General features: G+C 34.6%; 1 long non-coding RNA gene across 1 annotated transcript in view; it reads right to left on the bottom strand.

The window, feature by feature from the left end:
• Positions 1–229: 229 nt before the first annotated feature.
• Positions 230–14572, bottom strand: part of LOC108358745 (uncharacterized) — a 16542-nt gene continuing 2199 nt past the window's right edge. Inside the window, exons 2-3 of the long non-coding RNA XR_001846824.1 lie at positions 13808–13817; positions 230–243 (exon numbers count right to left, since the gene is read on the bottom strand). This is a non-coding gene — a long non-coding RNA (uncharacterized LOC108358745). The remainder of the gene's footprint in view (positions 244–13807; positions 13818–14572) is intronic.

The following is a 14572-nucleotide window of genomic DNA, read 5'->3' on the forward strand; positions in this document are numbered from 1 at the left end:
CCGAACCGGAAGTAGCGCAGCGGGTGTAGAGCGTTGGTTTGCGGTTAGCACTCTCAAGCTTGCAAATGTATGTATGTATGTACATGTGTACATATGTATATATATCTGTGTTCATATGGAAAAGTAGCTTATGTCGAAAGGCTGGCTTTAGTATAATGCGGCATTCCCTTTATTCTTTAAACGACAAGAAATTTTTTGATGAGACTTAATAAGAATATTGACTTGCTAGTATCGGAACTACTTCTTGCACGTTTATTTCCCAAAAGTTCTTCAACAACTCAGCGCCAGTAAGTCATTCGCAATCGTATGCTGTGAATGCCGATTTATACTAAAGCCAGCCTTTCGACATAAGCTACTTTTCCATACGAACACAGATATATAGATATGATTTTGTTGGTGCGACTTTTTTATTGGTATGTTTGTTAGCCAACTATGAAAACTTTCACTGCGAGGCGACAAAAAAAAATTACTTAATTAAAATGATTGAGTGACAGCAAAAGTTTTTAGCGAGTTGCTGGCGATTTTTCTCTGCGCACACTTTTTCTCTTTTTTTTTTTATTTTCGTCTCCGCTGGATATTTTAATTGTTGACGCCTAAGGCGTGATGCTATAATCTAACAGACACACTACATACATACCTATAAATATGTATGTATGTGCATATTTACTTGCATACTTATGCTATTGCTGTTATTGGCTGCCTGTAAGCAGTTAGTTCTAACAGCAGGAGGCCAATTATTTTACTGTTTGCTAAGCCAGCGGCTTTAAAGCAGATTAGCACCGAGAGCAAATTCATGCAATAGTGAATGAAATGATTAAAGGATTAAACAATTTTAATTTTATGTCAAATTAATAACTCGCGAATGTTCAGTAAAGAGCAGGTGTTAGCGTTATGCTAAGCATATACATACATATAAATATATACATTCATATATACAGTGGAAGCTCCCATAAGCGGACACTGATGGTCACCTACTTTATGCCTGCCTAAGGGAGATGTCCGCTTGTGAGAATTTCGTAAAAAAAAATCATTAAAATTCAAATTTAAAAAATTTAAATTGCGGGTTTCTCAATTAAATTAATATTTATTCTTCAATAGATAAAAACAGCATGAATAAAAAATAAATTCAAATTTATGGCGTTTTCTTTCCTACCGACAAACCTCATTGCCCGCTTCGCTTACGCAGCAAGAAGAGGGCAACGAAAAAGACAGAAATTTTCTAGAAAAGGAAATATCTTTGAATATGGACTATGTTCTTGTGTACGTATAGATTTGTACAAGCGCAAGAGTCAACATCTGACTGAAAAACAAAAAACAAAATTAGCCGCAGAGCCTCACGTCCGCCTATGGGAGATTTTTTTTCATAACTGGACATTTTTGAATGTCCGCGTCCGTTTATCGGAAAATCCGTGTATGCGAAGTTTTGTATGGAAAAAAACTAAAAATTGATCGTTCCCAAGAATGTGTCCGTTTATATTTAGGAGATGTCCGCAGGAGCTTTCACTGTATATGTATTTTTATTTTTAAAACTATAAAAAAATATACGACGAATAAAACGAATAAAAATAATAATAGATAAAAAAGTATATTTAAAATGAAAATAAAGCAAAAATGCATTGAAATATTTTTAAAAATTAAATGAGAAAATTTGTTTTCTTTCCAAAACAATAAGATCTTAAAATTAAACTAGAAAAGAAAAAATAAAATATAACTATTAAAAAAATTAATTTAAAAAAACAAAAATATAAATTAAAAAAGCAAAAAATTTAAATAAAAAAATAATAACGAATTCCGCCACCCGACGACTCCAATTTAGATCTTTTGGATGACACGCATGCGCTTTGCTCACTCGGCCACTGCGCTGTTGGAACGGCGAGAGCTAAATGCTCTACAAGTGCTTTCTCTTAATGTGGTGAATGAGAGTGCTTTTTTCTAAGGCATTTGTGCTAAAATATCTGGGCAATTCAGGCTAACCGGCTAACCAGAATGTAGTGCCACAGTCACAAGCTATTTCGCTAGCTACATCAGCAATAATACACCACAACCCCAGCTACATATTGTTGGCAATTTAGAGCATTTAGAATATTTTAACTTTTGACAGCTCTTGCTACATACCAGTGCCTTATCATACTAGTTAGCCAGTAAGATAGTAAAAAGTCCTTCGTAAGACAAATGAAAGACAGATCCCAAGATAGTTCGAAAGGCCTTTTGTTATTCTAGCAAAAACGTTAGAAAAAAGCTTTCCCATTCACCATTCGTGGTGAAAAGCTATTTTGAGAGAAAGTATTTGTATATGATTTAGCTCGCGTCGCTCCAACAGTCGCAATAGCCGAGTGAACAGAGCGCGGGCGTGACGCTCAAAAGATCCGAGTTCTTTTCTTTTTTTTTATAAATTAAGAAGAAATAAGTTTTATTGTAAGCACATTTAATCTTTAGAAATATTTCCTTTTTAATATTTTTGCTTTATTTTAAATTTTTATACCTTTCATGAGCATGAAATGGTATTATAACTTTGGTCCGAAGTTTGTAAGTACCAGAACAAAAAGAGATAGACCCATTAAAATGTATACTTATATGATCAGAACGTCGAGCTGAGTTGATTTATCCATGTCCGTCTGTCCGTCTGTCCGTCTGTCNAAACTAAAATTTGCAGATGTTCATGAAAGGTATGAAGCCTTCGGCATAGCCGAAGACAGCGCTGCTCTTACTTGTTTTTTATTTAAATTGCTTTAATGTATTACTTTTTATTGTTTTATAAATAAATATATGTATACATATATTTTTTTAATCAAAAAAACTTATTGCTAAAACACGAACAGCATAACTACACCACAGGACCATCCGTCCTTTATTTTAACCCCCTGTCCTTTATAATTTGTTTCAAAATAAAGGACGCCTTTTGTCCTTTATTTCTTAAAGTGTCCTTTAAATCGGCTCTGCATTTTTCAGAGGTATATGAAAAATAAAAATATCTCTTATAAAATATAATGAAAACCTTCGCTAGTTTGTTTCGCACCCCACTTAAGGGTTTCTATTTAATCGGTAATCTTTATACAATCTATAAAGCGCAGGGAAAGTTGTGCCCAGGATCGTGTTGCACGCTGAGTTTCCAGTTACAGTGAAGGAGAACAATAATCCCCCTGCTGCACAGTTGTTCAAAACTGCCATTTAGTGTACGTAATTCCCTGGAGCCTTCATTTTTCACTTAACCCGATTAATTTTTTTTTTTTATGAACGCTTACAATATTTGCAAGAGAGCAGTTGAACATGATTTCTGAACTTTAATTGATTATATTAAATTTTTTAGTGCAAAATGCAGAAAAAGTAGCAACTTTGAAGAAAATGTTCCACCTAATAAATGTTACATAACGAAAACTTGTTGAAAACAAATGTATGGTTCTCCCAAAACAAAAAAAAAAAATACAAAAAAAGTTCGTTGAAAAATGAAGGCTCCAGTGCATTATGAACATTAAATTCCAATTTTGAACCACAGTGTGCTGGCTTCGTCGTGCAGTATGAATTATGGTAAACGCATTTTGGTAACACAGGATGGCGAAGTCCTTGAAAAGAGTCTGGCTTAATTTTTCACTACAGCAGAGGAACTTGTACAATTAAATAACATAATTAACTGGTAAATATTTGATTTAAATTACGATATGGGTAAGGTACTTTTATCATACAAGTTGTATGTACGTATTCCCAAATCATTAAAAAAAATGTCCTATATGTTACGTTGGTTAATATGGTCACCGTAAGCATAACGCTAATACCTCCTCGTTAGCAGATCTTTCAATTTGTTTTTCGACAGAAAGACAGTAAAGAGCTTCTAAGAAAGTTGCCAGAATAGACAACTGTCTTACGAAAGACTTTTGCTTTCGAAAGGTTGTGGTGAGGTCACAGATGTTAGGAAAAAAAGCTTCGCTTTTGGGCTTGACAATATCAATTGGCTCATTCCATCTCAAATAACCCAGGCCGGGGGAAAGCGAATTTAAGTTTGCGATAAAACTCACAGGGATTGTTCCTTGAACAATTTAAGGAGACACGTATTTTTTCCTTTTGCTCAGAAATGCGATTTTTTCGAATAATGAATTTTTTTCTTTTTAAGTACGAACGCTTCTTTTTTCCTCTCTTAATAGCAACTTTTGATGAAATCGTTTATAACTGCCGCAAAAAAGCAAGGCTTTTAACGATTTTTTTTTTTTAATTGCAGATCGATCTGGTGAACTAAACATCCGTAATTGTTTATTAATAATTAATTATTGTTTATAAACAAAAATTTTCTTTTTTCAAATTGATTGATTTTTTCAAATTGCCACATGTTTTTTTTCTCTCAAACTTTTTTATATATTAGGGAATAGTATAAACTATTTTCAGTACGTGTGGCAATATGATAAAGTTCGTCATTTTCGAGTTATGATTTTTTTTCTGAAAATGCACTTATATGATGCTACCAGATTTTCGTGCCAGTTGAGGGCACAAAAATTGTTGCCCATTATGAAAAAATTTCCTTGGTGAAAATTTTTTGAGGTTGCCCGATCAGAGCCAAAAGTTTTTCCCAATTGGGCTCTAATTTTGGCCCAATTGGGGCCCAATTAGCGATTTGCCCAATCTACCGAAGATTTCCCCAACCAGTGCTCACAATTTGCTCAAAGTGAACATGCATACGCAATTAAAACGTTTTTATCGATAAAATCACACATACACACATCAAAATTCCCTACGAAAAAAAATATTTTTTAATTTTTNTGTACTAAAATTTAATGGGCTATAAAACTGCATAGATATTCAAAAAAAATCTAAAAAAGTTTAAAAAATTTGTAAATTGGTAATGTACTAATTTTACTCAACTTCGGTGTAAAAAAAAATTCATAACTCAAATTATTGTAGAGTGCACCCCATAACATTATACTTAAATATTGCGCAATACTCAGAGCTACCATTGTGATTTTTTCCAATTTTTTTTGAAATGGCATATTTTCAAAAACTAATTTTTTTAATCAAAAAATTTGTATGTGGAAAATTTTTCAAGAAAAAAATTAAAAAATATTTTTTTTCGTAGGAAATTTTGATGTGTGTATGTGTGATTTTATCGATAGAAACATTTTAATTGCGTATGCATGTTCACTTTGAGCAAATTGTGAGCACTGGTTGGGGAAATCTTCGGTAGATTGGGCAAATCGCTAATTGGGCCAAAATTAGAGCCCAATTGGGAAAAACTTTTGGCTCTGATCGGGCAACCTCAAAAAATTTCCAGCAAGGAAATTTTGTCATAATGGGCAACAATTTTTGTGCCCTCAACTGGCACGAAAATCTGCTAGCATCATATAAGTGCATTTTCAGAAAAAAAAATCATAACTCGAAAATTACGAATTTTAGCATATTGCCACTCGTGCTGAAAATAGTTTATACTATTCCCTAATAAACAAAAAAGTTTGAGAGAAAAAAGATGTGGCAATTAGAAAAAAATCAATTTGAAAAAAAATAAAATAAAATTTTGTTTATAAACAATAATTAATTACTAATAAACAATTACTAATGTTTAGTTCACCAGATCGATTCAGTAGATCAATATATGCAATTAAAAAAAAAAATCGTTAAAGTCCTTGCTTTTTTGCGGCAGTTATAAACGGTTTCATCAAAAGTTGCTATTAAGAGAGGAAAAAAGAAGCGTTCGTACTCAAAAAGAAAAAAATTCATTATTCGAAAAATTCGCATTTCTGAGCAAAAAGAAAAAATACGTGTCTCCTTAAATTGTTCAAGGAACAATCCCTGTGAGTTTTATCGCAAACTTAAATTCACTTTCACCCGGCCTGGGTGATTTAAGATGGAATGAGCCAATTACATTTAACAATAGTTTACTATACGGGCAATTCTCACAAACTTCGAATTTTTTTGTGAAAACTCTGAAATTTTTAGTATACGTTCTTTCAGCTGCTAGAATAAAAAATCCAATGTGGTGCAACGTTTTGAAATAACGCACCATATGTTTTTTGATGTTTTTTACGCATTTTTTGTTGGAAGTGGACAGTGTTTTATGGTTGAAATTTCACTCGAAATAAGTTTTATTCCAACTTAAGTTTCTCCCAATGTAGGTAACGGTTTCACCGTTTACGCACACATACTGATTCTCGAAATTCATTAAGATTTGTTACTTGCACTAGCTTTATTTTATAATCGCCTAATTAAGTGTAACCCATTTAACGATTTTTTTTTTAATTTTTTTTTCATTCGTCCAAAAGTTTTTCTATGTTTTGCGTTATTCAAGCAACTGCGACAAGATTGCATGGACGACCACAGCAGTTAGCAATGCCACTAACGAAAGCAATTCATAACGCCAGTGCTGGAAAATAAAAAATAATACATAGCTAACCGGGATATACTTATGTATGTGTAGACTAGTTGTGATGTAGCGTAGTTGTGAGGAAAAAAAATGCAAGTAAATTGTGCGGTTATTTTTGTACCCGCAATTTTTTCAACCAAGTAAAGTTTTTACTTTGCCTTTCCTTTTTATCGCTACATTTTGTTTTGTATTTAGCGCATTTTTCGCAGTTAGCAATTTCTCTTTTTTCTACCGGCACTTACCATTCACTCCCTGCTTTCTGCACTGTACAGCTCTGTCATGTCCTGCCATGTTTGGTATGTATGTCCGTGCGCGCTATAAACTTTGTTGCTAGTTCTCGGTTTAAGTTGCGGTGTCTTTTACTGACAACTGAAATTGTTGTCCGTGTTTCTTTTCCCATAGCATTGAGAGTAAATTGTTACTTTTATGCGCAGTGGCATTTCGTTTTTTTTTTGTTTTTGTTCTCGCTATTATAAATTAATTTATGTTTTCACTTGAAGAACATTTTGCATAATATTTTAAGAAGTTGCGCAAGCGTTTTTAAAGTAAATTGGTGTGACGTAAGCGCTTACCACTTTGATTTCGCATGAATTGTTGAGCTGTGTAATATGCAGATATAGGAAGTATGCCCCACAGAATAAGTTAGCTGAAGAAGCCTAAGAAGAGGAATCCATTGTTAGAGGTTATGTGTAGATAAGTGAAAAAAAATGAAAGGTAGAAAGATACTCATAGTCAGTTGATTTTTTTATGAGAAAAACGAAAGCTAAGCAATTGAAGTGTATGATAGAAACTATGCGACTAGTTGCGATCATATCATAAGCGAGTTTAAGGCTTTAAATACCAAGCAGCCGTTAAATAAAAATTTGTTCCCTTCGCGAACATTACTTTATTCAGTGGGCGAACTACCCCTGAAGATCATTACCGTAAAGAGTAAGTCAACGTTTTTCGCAGGCAAACACCCCAACCTACTAAACCGTTCAACTTAAACCCCACGTGGACTGAAATCACTGAGTCAATCCATGTGAAATCGACTAATGGATGTAATCAACCGTTTTTGATTTGGATGAATTTTGGTCAAAACTTTTCTTCTTTCATATAAGGCAGATCTGCCAAACAAAAAAAAATAAAATAAAATTTTCCGGATTTTGCAGATTATTTTATGAATATCTCAAAAACTATTATATGTAAGTGATATCGGGTATATATAAAAAATCTTAATTATCGAATTTAAAATTTTTTACATTTTTCAAGCACAAACTGATTCAAGATTTTTATAATATTCCTAGTACTGATCCTAAAAGAACTTGAAATTTTCAAGACGTTGTTTTTTAACTAATATGAATTTGAACTTAAAAAATATGTTTATATACTTAAATTTAAAAATATACTAAAATTAACATTGTTTAACATATCTTTATTTAGAGTTTGGAAAAAAAATTTCAAAGTACAAAAAATATTATTTTTGAACAAACAGGTTCTTTTTCTAATTACAGCATCTTTTAATATTAGTTGGAACTAGTATATATGTATATAAAAATTGAGTCACACATTTTTGCTTTTACGATTTGTTTAATTTTAAAATTAAGTACATCGAATTATTTTATAAATATTTATTTATAACCCTAAATATAACCGATATTTGTATAGACGAGACAGGAACGATTTTTGCAATTATGTATTAACATTTTTTGAGATATTCAGAAAATAAACTAGCAAAATTTTGGAAAGTGTGAAATTGCTAATTTTGCAACACTTTCGAATTTTTTTTTCCCACAACTTTGTTATACCTATGATAAAAGAAACGTTCTAACCAAAATTCATCCAAATCAAAATCAACTTTCAGATTCTCTGGATTTACTTGTAGCCCGATTACGTCAATGATTGCTATGACTTTTTGCAATCAGGGAAAATGATCGAGCCCAGGCGCAACTCTGATCGAGCTGTTCTTTTCATACGATTAGATGTCGAGATGCAGATTTATTTACGCAGACCACCTGCAGCAAATGAAACAGACACTGCCCGCTGCATGATGGGATGCATAAGCGTTTGGACTTTGCGTACCAGGGCGTAGCAACCTATTAATGCTTGTGGGTGAGGTAACATCTATTGTGCACTTTCGTTGTAAGGGATTTCCATCGTAGAAGAGCTTGGTGGTGCCGATACTCTAGTTTAGGCGGAGGTAGTTGCTTTTTTCTGCCTTTTTTCAGGAGTTTTTTCTCTTTGTAGCGACCTTCCAACCAGACGGAAATCCAATATAGCCAGGTAAAACTGTTAAACACTTGAGGTCGCCAAAGCTGTCTCTTCGCGATCTTCTTATATCTTGCACCAAGACTGTAAGTAAACAAGATAGGGACTTATTTTTTGGCATACAATTTCGATGTCTAGTCATTACTTTAACTATACCACCTTATTTATATTATAACTTTCACTTTTCGAAAAATTGTATTGATGAACCAACAAAGTGATCATGTGGTGTGGAATCCTTGTTGCCCTAAAGAAGCAAACTAAATATAAGTCAGATTGCATAAGAAAAAGAAAATAAAAAACGAACAAGGACATTCGAAGCCAGCTAATTCTCTCCATACCTTTATACATACATAGATACATATGTAAAAATACACACATGCTCCTTCCTAATACATCGCTGCACTCTCTGCAAGTAAAACACACACAATAATCGAATCCACTCCAACAAACCAACTGCAGTTCAAGAATGTCGTTGCATTACCACCAATCAGTTTCCGTGAAGTCGTTCGGGAACAGCGATGAGTTATCGTTTGACTTTTACAAAATCACAAAGTTGCAACATCTACTGAATTTCAAAATTGATTCCTATACGCGTCGCACGATTTCCTAACATTGTAAATGAAGCGTGCGAAGCGAAAAAGTCTTGCAGGAATAAAAGCGAAAATGGCAAAGCTGTGTACTATGGAAAATGTAATACCTGGAAATTGTCGCAGGTTTTGCCCGCAGTGGGTTTCAAGTTATCCATACCACGACAATCTCCTGTTGCAGTCGTTAGCAAGCGAGCGAGTCAGTCAGTCAATCAGTCAATTGATAGGAGTCGTCGCGAAGTCGCTTTGTCAATCAAGGAAACTAACAGGCAGGTAAAAGGAAAGATATGAAAGGGAATGTGCAAGAAATGTGAAAGGAAATGTCTTACAAATCGTGCAGAATTGTAAAAAAGAAAAGTTTGCTAGCAAGCAGTTGAAGTAAGTTTGGCTACCGATACCTTCCTGCATACAAAAATAGGAGTAAATGTTTGTATGAATGCATGTGAGTGCATGCTATCTCGACGGAAGTTAAGTTGTGAAAGTATGTACTACATAAGCATCTGGGTTAAGAGTTTTTGTTCGAATTTATGGATAAAAATAAAGTTTTCGACCTTTATGGTGGCGAGTTACGAGAAACGATATTAGTTTTGTTTAACTTACCAAGCATGGGCAAGCAAATTAATGCACGTTCATATGTACATAAGTACCTATGAATGCATTGCCCAAAAAACTTCTGGTAACGTTTTAAGTTAAATGTAAAGTTGTATACCTTTACTGCAAAAATACTTCGTTACGTTCTTAGAGGCCATATACAGTCATAAATAGTCCTTAATAAATTCAAACACTCTCGAATTGTGAAGCCCCCACTACCGATTTTGTGTATTGCTTTTTAGCTTGGTACCTATAGACCTATAGAAAGTACAGCTTCTATCAGGGAAATAATGTTGGGAAGAAAAAGGCCATGGACCATGGGTATACATATATCGACGGCTGGGTGGAAGATCGACCTATCTCGGCAGCCAGTTCGAAAACGCCCTATCTCAAAAAACCTTTCAAGAATGCCCTCTCATAATTTTATTGAAAAACACCCTATCTCAGAATTTGGTTGAAGAACGCCCTATCTCAGAATTATGTTCAAAAATGTCCTAGCTCACTTCAAAATGTACTGAAAATGAGCTTAAAACGCCCTATGTTTTTGAATCGGCAGCTGAGATGGGGCGTTTTTGGAACGAATTATTAAATATTGTGCTCTTCAATCAAATTTTGAAATAGAGCGTACTGCTCAGCAGTCGATATATAAGTAGTATATAGATACGCTGCGATCAGTAGCTCCGCCATGAAATTACCTCACACTCCAGGGGGAGGTGCAATGATGTATCTTTGGCAGAATGACAAAACCGGCTTAGATCGCTTGGCCAGATACCTAGCTGTTGTAAGTGACGTCTTCACCTATAATGACCCGTGAAAAATGCTGTAATAATTCCTAGTCTCACTTTTGGGGGGTTTATGGGTAACCTGGATCTTTCCAGGTTGTGCCCTCTGGTGTTTGGACATTGCAATTCCCTCAAACTGATATTTTTCTATCTGAGGTCTCAGGTCCTATAAGGATTTTCTTGCACTCCGCATAGAATTATTCTCAGTCACTGTATTAAGCTTCTCAACACACTCCGGTGCCAATGAGGTTGTAAGAGCCATAAGTGCCACCTGACTATTACTTAACCTCTCACTTCGATTATTTTCATGAAAGATTGATCTTTGTGCACAGACTAGTGGCATAGACTTCCGCTTGGAAGATGCTTGGGATGGTTTTCAAGGGTGGGCACTGAAAGCTTCAGTATAGAGCCATATATGCTTGCCCCAATACCCTAAGAGTTTTTAGGGAGTATTGCTAGAGTGACAGTCCAGATATAAATCTGGGTCGTTCCGGTTACGTAGACTCCACTGTCGTAGGAATGACACTGTCTGTCACTGTACAGAGCTCGCCTGTGGGTTGTTTCTATATAATAGAGGTATTGCTCGCCGTATCTATTTACCAACCTTAAATGTTCTTTCGAATACTACTACTTCGAGGCAATCAACTATCTACGCGAGATCGTAAGGCAGGAGTAGGTCTCAAAGTGTTGGGTGGTACTCAAAGCTACTTTAAAGCCGATGACAGGCACCGCCCCGCGTACAGAGCTTTTTTAACAGGATTCCTAGACCCCGCTTCTCCTAAAATCATCCTACCTACTGAAAGAGAAGATCGGTGGGTTTGTCTCTGTTTTCAGTTTTAGAGATTATTCTGTAGTAAAGTTTTAAGTTTAATTTAAAACTGCCTGATTTGGCGGCATTCCATTTTCAGCCGGTCAGCCACTATAAGGCCGAGGCCTCGCAATGAGCTGCAAAGCGTCGAGCGGCTTCAAATTAAAACATAATATACTCTGCAATATGCGGCCTGTGAGGGGCATTTCTAAATGGTTGAGCGCCGTCGCTCAGTAATAAAAGCCGCTCACTGCTCATTGCGCGGTCTCGGCCTTAGACCCTTGTGTTTTTGTCAGTTGCCTTCGCTATCAAGCTTACATCGATTTCAGGTCACATCAATATAGCAGGAAACTGAAGGGCCGATGCTGCCAACAGACGGAGATGAAGGCCTCCTCTGCGTTGGAAAGAAGTGGTGGGGAAGCACTCGGCTTAATTAAAGATTGCCAATTGGCGTCAGTTGGCACAAAAGAGAAACGACTGGCGTGTTGTTTTGGACTCGGCCAAAATCGCTTAGGCTTTGATAGCGCCAATTAAAAAGAAGTAGAATAAGAAGGGCCGATAAACTGACTTGACAGTAAACTCTTGCGAAGATGCCGCTAGTAAAGAAAGCGTGGGGACTCTAGTGAGCATATTTGGTCAAAAAAGGATCGTCTAATCAGCTCATCGATCGCTGGGCTACTAGGCTAGGCACATACCTATCTCGAAACTGGTGTTAGGCTATTATTCGATTGGAATCAATGCGGTAAGGTTCAGCATCCCCTCAAATTCATACTGTAAAAGCTGCGTGGAAAACGATAATTATGTCCAGCTGACGAGTGCTTATGGTATAAACACCTTGCAGAACTTTATTGTGCGCACGCTACGTTTTTTTACTACCAGCGCGTGCATACATAAGTGTTACCGTTCGCTCCTTCACTATTTTTTCCCATTCTTAATTGGCTTCTCTCTCAATCTTGTTTCATTGGCAACCTAGATTGTTGGCTAATTTTCAAAAAATTTCTAACGCTTTGCTTAATGCGGTTCTACAAAAATTTTTGGTGACTAACACTTTCACACCGCCGCCGAACGACAGATACCAGTTTTATGAGAAAGATTTTTATGACAGATGTATACTTAGAAGTTTCCCATTACTTACGGAGAGCAGACCAGAGTTATGAAACACTTCTTCTTTTATTTATTGGCTGTTGTGTGTACCTAGGGTCGAATCTTGGACCTATGGAGTATTGGTGCGCATCTCTGTACCAAATAAATGCCTGTAAGATATCTGCTTAATGTTGGTTAATGCTATACAATTTCAACTCTCGCATACACATGGGTTTGGTATTGGGATTACGATTTCCTTTTCAATACAAAATAAAAAAAAAATAAATAAAAAATCGTACGTGCTAATTGATGATATGCATCCAGCAACTTAATTAAACTTTTTTTTTTAAGTATAACATGGTGGAAAGTTGTAAGATAAAAACTGTTTGTTACATTTCTATCCCTGTGTGTGTGTGTGTGCGTTCATGCAGGCATAATCCGCCTATAAGCCGCATTTAATTTTTGCTTTGTTAGCCAACGCCAACATGGTTTTGCTTGTAAGCAATGCAGCAAGGAAAGCGGGCGTTGGCGCAAGTAATTAAAAGGACACAAAACCATTGAAGGCTTGTTATTTTTTAATTTAATTAATAGTGAAATTTTCATAAAAGCATATACAGATGACTTGAAAGCATATGTACTCGCATTTTCTTCCATACCAAGTAATTTTTTATATGGAAAAGAGTGCATATCACCGTCAGCCAAAAAATTATCAAAAATCGACGCGATTTTTTAGATACCTAAAACCTGCAATTTATCATACTAGAATTTCATAAGCTATGAAACTGTATACCAAAAAGTATTCAAGTAATTAAAACTAAAATGCTTGGAATTGCGATGAAAAGTTTGTGGAATTTTTTAAATTTTCGTACAAAGTCTGAATCTTAGATTTATATGGTATTTGTTAGATAAAGGGCTATACTTTTATATAAAAGTAATGAACCTTAAAAAAAGCAATACAAAAGTAATTGCAACTGGTAAAAATGTTGATGTGCTATCGTTTGTCGCGAGGTGTACATCAACCTCTGAATTTTGTCTTTTATTTTGTTCCACTTACAATAAAAAAAGACATCCACGAAAATTTTTAAATTTTAAAATAACTTTTAGGGGTCGCTACCAGGTAAGGAGATTGACTTGGTTTTTCCAAACCGGTTTTCGCCGGCTTTTTTCAAAATCTTTAGGCGTTTTTATTTTTTATTTTGATATTTCGGATATCGAATAAACCGCATTTATACATATATACAGTAGGCGGCAAATGAAAGTGTACACCTTGTTCTAATATAATATTCACAATTATTTTCATGTAAAAATTTTTGATTTGTTATTTATTAAAATATATTTTATTCTATAATACAAACCGTATAAATGAAACTTCATATAATCTTCTTAAAAATTCCAAAAAATTTGAAATTCTTGATGATTTTTTTTTTTTGAATTTTTGTGAACTTTATATAAAGTGTGAAATTTGGATTTATATGGTTTATATTATAGAATGAACTATATTTTCAAAAATAATAAAAGAAAACATTTTTCATGAAAATAGTTGTGATAATTATATAAGAACAAGGTGTACACTTTCATTTGTCGCCTAGCGTATATATCTGGAAAACCATCTTTTTCGGAAGGCCCTAATGAATTTGCTTTTAAATTTCAGCTCAATGCATTTTTTAAATTGAGGTATTCACATTTTTTTCGATTTATGAACAGTGGAATCGTGTTGCTCGTCTCCAAATCTATAATATTAGTATCTATAATAAAAAATACATAAATTTTTTGTTTTGGAATAAATCCGGTGGATGTTGCATGTTTTTTTCAAAGAACACTATTTTTGACCAATTTTTTTAAGGTCAAGGAGTAGTTGTGGCTCAATGGCAATATTGTTTCGTTAAGGAAATTACTTTACTTTTCAAAACCATTTTGTTTCGTATCAAAATGCTGCTTCTGTCGAAAGCGCTACGATTAGTTCGCATGCAGTGTTCAAAAAGCACACTGTGTGCCGTCGAGTTAACACCAATATCTTATTTTTTAGTCGAGAAATGTAATTTTGAAATTTTCAAATTACCGGTGTATTTCTCTCAAAAACATATAACTCAAATCATATGCTTTATAATAGGGAATTTTCCCTATTTAACCCCCC

Source organism: Rhagoletis zephyria, unplaced genomic scaffold (assembly GCF_001687245.7).
Source record: "Rhagoletis zephyria isolate East Lansing unplaced genomic scaffold, Rhagoletis_zephyria_1.1 Rzeph_scaffold_00290, whole genome shotgun sequence".
Taxonomy (NCBI): Eukaryota; Metazoa; Arthropoda; class Insecta; order Diptera; family Tephritidae; genus Rhagoletis; species Rhagoletis zephyria.